This window comes from Apus apus, chromosome Z (genome assembly GCF_020740795.1).
Source record: "Apus apus isolate bApuApu2 chromosome Z, bApuApu2.pri.cur, whole genome shotgun sequence".
NCBI classification, from domain to species: Eukaryota; Metazoa; Chordata; class Aves; order Apodiformes; family Apodidae; genus Apus; species Apus apus.
The window spans coordinates 22901213-22909371 of NC_067312.1; positions in this window are offsets into that span (position 1 = coordinate 22901213).

Below are 8159 nucleotides of genomic sequence, written 5' to 3' on the forward strand. Positions count from 1 at the left end.
TTAGGAATATTGTAGAATCATAGAACAGTTTGGGTTGGAAGGGACCTTAAAGATCATCTAGTTCCAACCCCCCTGCAATGGGCAGGGACACCTCCCACTAGACCAGGTTGTTTAGATCCCCATCCAGCCTGACCTGGAATGTTTCCAGGGATGAGGCATCTACCACCTTTCTGGGCAACCTGGGTCAGTGTCTCACCACCCTCACAGTGAAGAATTCCTTCATAATAACTAATCTGAATCTCTCCTACTTAAGCTTAAAAGCATTATTCCTCATCTTATCACTACAAGCCCTTGTAAGAAGCCCCTCCCCAGCTTTCCTGTAGCCGTATTCAGGTACTGGAAGGCTGCTACAGGGTCTCCCTGGAGCCTTCTTTTATCCAGCTGGAACAACCCCAGCCCCCCCAGCATATCTTCACAGGAAAAGGGCTCCAGCTCTTTGGGTCCTCCTCTGGAGTCTCCAGCAGCTCCATGTCCTTCTTGTGTTGGGGATTCCAGAACTGGACACAGTACTTGAGGTGGGATGTCACAAGACTGGAATGGAGGGGGAGATTCACCCCCCTCGACCTGCTGGCCACACTTCTTTTGATGCAGCCCAGGACACGGTTGGTTTTCTGGGCTGCAAACACACGTTGGGGGCTCATGTTGAGCTTTTCAACAATAAACACCCCCAAATCCTTCTCCTCAAAGCTGTTCTCAATCCATTCTCCACCCAACCCAACCTGTATTTGTGCTTGGGATTCCCCTAACCCATATACCGCTCTACATGTAAAAAAGAATATTTTGACAACTGTAAAATGAATCTCTCAGATTTGAAAATTTAAGCAAGGATGCCTATCTCCTTGTGCTGTCCTTATTGGCAATTACAGCATCTCCGTTGTTTTTTCAGATAACCTGATTCAAGTGTTGTAAATAATTTAATTTTGGAGGAAAAAAAAATTCAGGCAGAAAAATAGAACATATTTTATATATTACTGCAGGAAATGTTAATATAAATAGGGTGTGATTAGTGACATGATGATAAAATTTCCCTCCACTGAAAGAACTGTTGTTCTGGTTTGGTTTGGTTTGGTTTGGTTTGGTTTGGTTTGGTTTGGTTTGGTGGGTTTTTTGGTAACAGGGGAAGGGCCACAGGAGTGGCTCCCCTAAGAAGCTGAGAAGCTGCCCCTGCTTCCAAAACCCAGCCAAAGATCCATTAGAGGGACAATAGATGAGCCTCAGGGATAAACATGTGAAAGAACTGAAATGAGACCTGAGCGGAGAAGCACTTGCGGGGAGAAGAGCAGTGCTGGGGAAGGTGATTGGTGCTGGTAATTGGTGAGGAAGAAGGGGAAGAAGGTGCCCAAGCAGAAGTTTCCCTGCAAGCCATGGCGAGATGGCAGCTGTCCCCCTGCACTCGTGGAGGAACGTGGTGGAACATTCCCTGAAGGCACCAGGAGGGGTGAACTTGGCCACTGGACTTGGATTTTGTGGCCAGTGGATTTGCTGCCAGTGGACTCTGATTATGCAGCTGTGGAAGCCCCCGGCACCAGGGGAGGTGGCTGTTCCCAAAGCAGCCCCTGACTCTGTGGGAAGCCCAGGCTGCAGCAGCTCTGGACCTCATGGGAAGGACTCATGAAGGAGAGGTTCATGGAGGACTCTCTCCCATGGGAGGGACCCCGTGGGGAAGCAGGGAAGGACTGTGAGGAATCCTTCCTGAGGAGGAAGGAGCAGCAGGAACCACCAGCCTGTGAACTGACTCTAAACCCCATCCCCTGTCCCCCTGTGCCGCTGGGGGGAAGGAGGGAGAGAAACCAGGAACAAAGTGATTTGGGCCCGGGAAGAAGGGAGGGGTGGGGTAACATATGCAAGCCCTGCTCTGTGTGTTGTCTGTGTCCTGTGTGTGTGTGATTAGCATGAAATTAAATTATTATTTTTTCCCAAAGTTAAGTCTGTTTTGCCCGGGACCTTAATCAGTGAAGATCCCTCCTTGTCCTTTGTCTCAACCCTTGAGCTTCTAGTTGGCCCTTTTCCTTCCCATCCCACAGTGTGGAGGGGGGAGGTTGAGTGAGCGGCCATGTGGCTGTTCCTTTGTTGTGGTGTAGGGCCCAAATCACAACAACTGTATAGCTATGCTTTTCCACCAGAAAACACAAGTACGAATGCATAATTTATTATATACAGAAAAATATAAAATGAATTGTCAGTATTTAATATCTGTTATAAAAAGAGTCATATAGAGTACTGGAGTGATTTTCATATGTGCAAAGTGGTGATATTTCAGATTCTTTTGTGCTGACTAGTACAATTTCAGGGACCAAAATGCCAAAAAAGAATTGCCATTAATAGGTTTATTTACCTTGCATTCTCTCTGCCTGATTCCATACACACACCAACTTGCTTTAAGTCCACTGCTACTTAGAGAGCACTTGAGCAAATGCTCTGCTGATGAAAGAGCCTTACATTCTAAGCCTTGTAATTCATTACTTTTGGCACTGAATTTTCTTGTAACAAAGAAACTGATGAGCTTGGGGGAAGAGAGTTGAGGCCTTTATGCTGGCCATTATATACACTAACCCTACTAGTTTCACAGTTCCTTTGGTGCTGTTGTGGTTGTTTCAGAAAATCAATGTCCCTGACATGGAGAGGAATAATACCTGTTTCAAATACATTTCACAAGGACACAAAGATTAAGTTACACTAGAAAACACAGGGCACAAAGTACGTTTTGTTTTTAATTACATAAGCACAGTCTGCTGAGAGCATAAAGGAAGTAATAAGGTATATCTAGATAATATTTTCTACTACACTGATTCCTGTGCGACAATTTGCTGTAACTCACAGTCTACAGTTTGTGTGTCTTACAGATTTAAGGCCTAGAAAAATCGTTCAGTCAGTCCCCTTGCAGATTGTTCCTTCTGCTTTAGCATCAGGGAGTTGCCTCCCACCTCCTTATCTGATGCCAGGAATTTGGTCACTGAGGACACATGAGGAACAAGCTGCACTTCCACAGACCTGCTAGTTTATATTGCTGTAGCCTGAGCTGGTTAGCAGCTGTTATTATAGTCTGCCCAACACTAGTCCTGTGGTTGTGGCCTGGAGGGAACTCTGGCATGGGATAAAATGGCTCATTTGCAGTTGAGCCTGCTCTAAGCTGTGGGAGATTCAAGCATTTCAAAGGATTTCAGAGTTTTTTAAGTATATAAAGGCAGGAAGTTTTTACTGAACTGCATATTCTTAGAGGTATGTAACTAGGGTAAATTTAGGTGTATCTTCATGAGAATACAAAGAAGGACATTTCAAAACAAGAATTTTCTCTGCCTAATATCAAATCTTGCTCTAAAGCATCAATATCAGATTAATAATTTTTAATTCTTGAAATAATATATATAATACCTTGCTTTCATTTCAGAAGCAGCCAAAATAATTCGGCTAAAATTTTCATCATCAAAAGCAGCCTGGGGAGTATGCTCAGCATGGAGAGTTTCAACTCAAAGTGTTACAGTTGGGCAAATATAAAAGCAATTGGAAACTGGTTATTATAATAAGAAGTGTTGGGCAACCTAAATTGCAGGCAGGTCTACAAGCCCAAATGATAACTTAGCACATGTAGAAAGGAACTTGTAAGTATAAGATGGCAATTTATAGAAGTAGATGGAGAAAGAGTTTCTTGGTTTGGTTTTTAATGTTGACATTTAGTTGGGGCTCTGGATTTCAATAACATGAGGTCATGTTGTTGTTGTGTTTTTTTCTAACATTCATTTTATCATAAGTTTTTGTATCATTTAAATCTTGGTCAGCGGTAGGACTTTTTGAAAACAAGACTTTACACTGAAATATTACTGGAGAAAATTACTTATTTTTTAATTTAGATGCTTAAAGAAATACTCCTTTCCATAAAAAGGAGAGTTTGAATAGAATGGCCAGGTTTAGAGTTAAGTTTTACTCCACCATGCATAAGATGTGTTTTCAGGTGGCTGCTGTATGGAAATGAATCTTCAGCAGGGATTCACCAATACAGGTCTGCTAAAAGTGGAGGTATGTTAAGTGAGCTGTCTAGACAGCTTGCATTAACAGAATAAATTAAATGTGAGGATCACCAAATATTTAAATGTCTGCTAAGATAACTTCCTGGTTAACTTTAAAAAGAGAAAATACTATGTTTTGTGTAAGGGATAGATTTCCTCCAGCCATCATATTATTTAACTGATAGGTACTTGAACTACCTTTAAGTTCTCAGTTAGACCTGAAATCTCAAACTGTGGAAAGAGCTGTAAAGCAAAAGCCTGACAGACGGAGAGATGCTCTGTCTCAGCTAAGTTACTTCAAACTATGCTCAAAGATTGATTGAAGAAGTTAGAGCTATCCCCCAGAAGCTAAACCGGAACACAAGACATCCAAGCCAGAAGTGGCAGTTACTGGTTAGAACACCTACTGGCAAGGCAGCTGCTGCAGGTATAATGGGCTAGATATCCATTTGGCTTCTCCTTGATGTCTGACATTTAGAGATGTGGATAGAAAGAGGTCAGGATGACAGATGCAAATGTAGACGTCCACACTACGGAAGGAGCCAAGGGCAGGAAAGCAACTTGTCAAATGACAGTAATGTGTACTTAATTGGAAGATTTGCTGAAACTAAAAGCGGGATGACCCTTGAGTAATTATAGAAGTAAACAGGAAGGTGACTTCAACTTCAGACATAATCCTTCCTTGATAAGTGAAATTTGGTATCATGGTGTTTTAACTTTCAAAAGTGGAAACATGAGAAGATATCACCATGAGTTTGAACTAGAGTAAATGAGATATTGGTAAGAAAGCTGCATGTTTATAAACAGAATATAAAGAAGAGATTGAGGTTTAAATTATTTATTGCTATGGAAGGATGGAGGAATGGAATACAACTTTATTGAAACACTTGGTTTGTTTCCAGATATATAATAATATCTTTAATCTTATTTATCCTGGTGGAATACGATATATCAGATAACCTTCTCCCGTTGGTCCAGGGGCACGGAATCTTAACAGCTTTGGGTTGTCCAGTGTGATTAGAGGAAGGTAGAAGTAGATCAGTTCCTGCTGCCAAAGATCTTTCTGAGATTTTATTGAGTTTGTGGTGCTGAACAAGAACGTCATGCCAAGTGGTCTGCTGCAGGAACGCAAGTTTCCTCACAGAATTATTTCATACAATGGCTTCCCAAGTTGTTCACAGCAAATTAAATTAACTCTGAATTTTGTGGTCTCTTCTTGTTTGGGCTGCCTTAGTAAATTTGTACCTCTTTTGTGTGTTTGTCTGATAGGTGCATATTTCAAATTTATGTTTAAGTTCTTCCCATTTTGAGGTTAGATAGTTATACTGCTAATTAAACCAAAATAATGTCCTCGTGTTCTTTACCACTGTATGTAATCTTCCTGAATTTTCAAGTACACTTGTATTATAGACCAAGCTCCACGATTTAATTGTCTAGTTTTACATTATAAGGAGATATATAGTTTAATAGTATCTTTCTAAAAATCATATTTAAATTGGCCTGTCATTTGGAACTGTGTTTTGGCACCACCAATGTAATTGCTATATAGATTATTTACATTAATGTCAGAAAAATAGCCTAAGATTATGAATAGTTAAATTCCTGTATTGCTATTGCATTAGTTATTTCCCAAGTATCACTGAAACTATGATTCTACCATGCTTCAAAAGTATGGAGATTTTAATAAGCAGCAATTATGAAAGATTGCTATTAGCTGCTCACAATGTAAACATTTATTCATGATCCTGACATATGAGAGTCTGTGAAAGATGAGTGCCCCATTCTGCTTTTCAACATGCACATAAAGATTTGCCAGGTATATCTGAAAAAACATCTCACTTTTTCAGCATAAGCAGCAGTAACAGCCATTCAGTCTATCATGGTATGTGCATGTATTTATGCTAGAAATTGAGAAATTACTCTTGCAGAGTTTTTCTGCTTGGTTTGGCTGAACTGAACAATGCTTTTTCTAGACTTGGATGGGACAGTGGGCACTAGAGGCATGATCCTGCTCCCATTTTAATCAGTAAGAAATTTGCCACAGAAGTACAGGCTGAATAAGGTCTTTTGTGTGACCAAGTTCAGTCCTAGTAAATAGTTTCTTATTCTATAGTTAAGAAAACAGCTCATAAAGATGCTGCATATCAGCAGAGATTTGGAAATATAGGGCTTTAATAATATGTGAGCCAGACATGCAAACCTGTAGATTTTTGCAAAACTGCATGGAACATTTCAAGTTGTGAGTTAAGAGTTCTTATGCTTCATACATCTCTGTCATGAGCCTAACTTCACTCGAAGGCTGATTGTCCTCAACAGAGTCCAATGCAAATGCTACTGCACTTTCCAGTGTCCCAAATTGCATATTTAATGGCAATTTGGGCAATCCTGCAGCAGTGTGCCATGGAGACAGTCCTGACACAGGCAAAGATCCCATATAGGGAAGAGAAGAAAGGAGGTGGTCATGTAATTGAAAACTATATCATAAAGCATAGTCACCAGTGGGTGTAATTATGGTTGAACATAATTATGCACCTCCTAACCTTATGTACCTTAATTACAGCACCTCCTAACTCATTGAGTGCTTGCCTTGGAACTCAGTCTGGTGTAGCTCTGCTGGCCTATGAAACACACTGTTGCTCTATCAGCTGCATTACTTGGTTAATGCAAGTAGCAGTGGGTTTTCTGTTTTTCTGATTTTCACTTTTTTAAGCTAGTTGGTGAAGAAATTTGGCAGTAGACTTTGAAAAAAGTAAAGTTATTACTGAGGGAATTTGGCTGCCTTGTTTTTCTGGGGAATGAGAGCTATTCATGAGAGCTCAGGGTAGCATCCAGGGAGCCCGGGAATCTTGGAAGCTTCTTGGAGTGTCTGGAGCAGACAGCGTCCTTTTGGAAAGCTGGAGCAAAACACAGTGCCTGGCAGCTGCAGTACCTCCTGCCAGAGTCACATGGCATGACAGTTCCCTCCAGCACTCTCCACCTGGATGATCTTCACCACTCTACATACCTTTTTTTGTGGGAAAAACCCTCGGTCTACTCTGTAATAAGGCATGATAAAATGTGTGTCTCACGTGTGCAGCTGTCTCAAGGGCTCTCTATTGGAAGGAAGCTGTCCAGCCAGTTAGGTCTATGTTGTCATGGTGAAAGCAGGGAAGTGTTCCACCCACAGCAATGTTTTGCCCTTAATGGAAGGACTTTGTCTAACTCTCACACTCATTTGAAAACATTTAACAGTGGTAGGCAGAGACACAGACTATGACAAATGCATCTGAATGACATAATATTTTGTTGCAACAGTATATTGATGAAGAATTTGAGCAACTTCAGATTTCAGAGTCTTTAAGATAAATCCTGCACTGAATAAATAAGAGGAAACTACTTGTAATCTTAAGGGTTCCTGAAAATCCAGACACATGAGAAACATCTGTACAACAATACATAGCTTAAACCAAAACAAAACAAAAAATCAAACCAAAACAACAACAAAAAAATAACCCAAACAAAAAAACAATCAGTATTTAGCTAACAAAGTGAAAAATAACCTAGTGCTTTTGAATCTTGCTACCTTTTGACAGAGGTGGAAAGTACAAAGAATCTTTATTTGCTCTGCTGTACAGTGACTAGGCTGAGTGATAACAACTAAGTAACAAGACACTGCAGAGGAAAAAGGTTGGGGGGATGGATGCACTAGTAATTAGGACTTGCACAAAAGACATCCCCAGGGATACAGCTTCATTTCAAATGGCCCTGCCTGGAGCTTTGCTCTATTGCCTAGCCCTGCCCATAGGCAGTCCATAGTCTCATGAGGCCCTGACAGAACTGTATGAGATGAACACAGGTAATTAGTATAAATTTTTTAAATTACAGTATGTGTTTAGAGATCCACCAAAATCCACTAGTAAACCAAGAAATCTATTATGAAATCTTAGCTACTAATTTTCCTTAGCTTGCTTCAGAGCATTCATCAGATGCTTCTGAAAGTGCATCTCTTTCAGCTAAATAACCATGGCCATAATCTTTCAGGTTGTATCCAGCCAAATGTTAATGCTGTTAGAAGTGTAATAATTATGCAAGTAGTCACTTCACTGGTCACTGAAGGTGAGTTCTGTGTTCAACCTGAATACAATCTGTTGTGGTTTTAGTGAAGAAGTGTGAAAT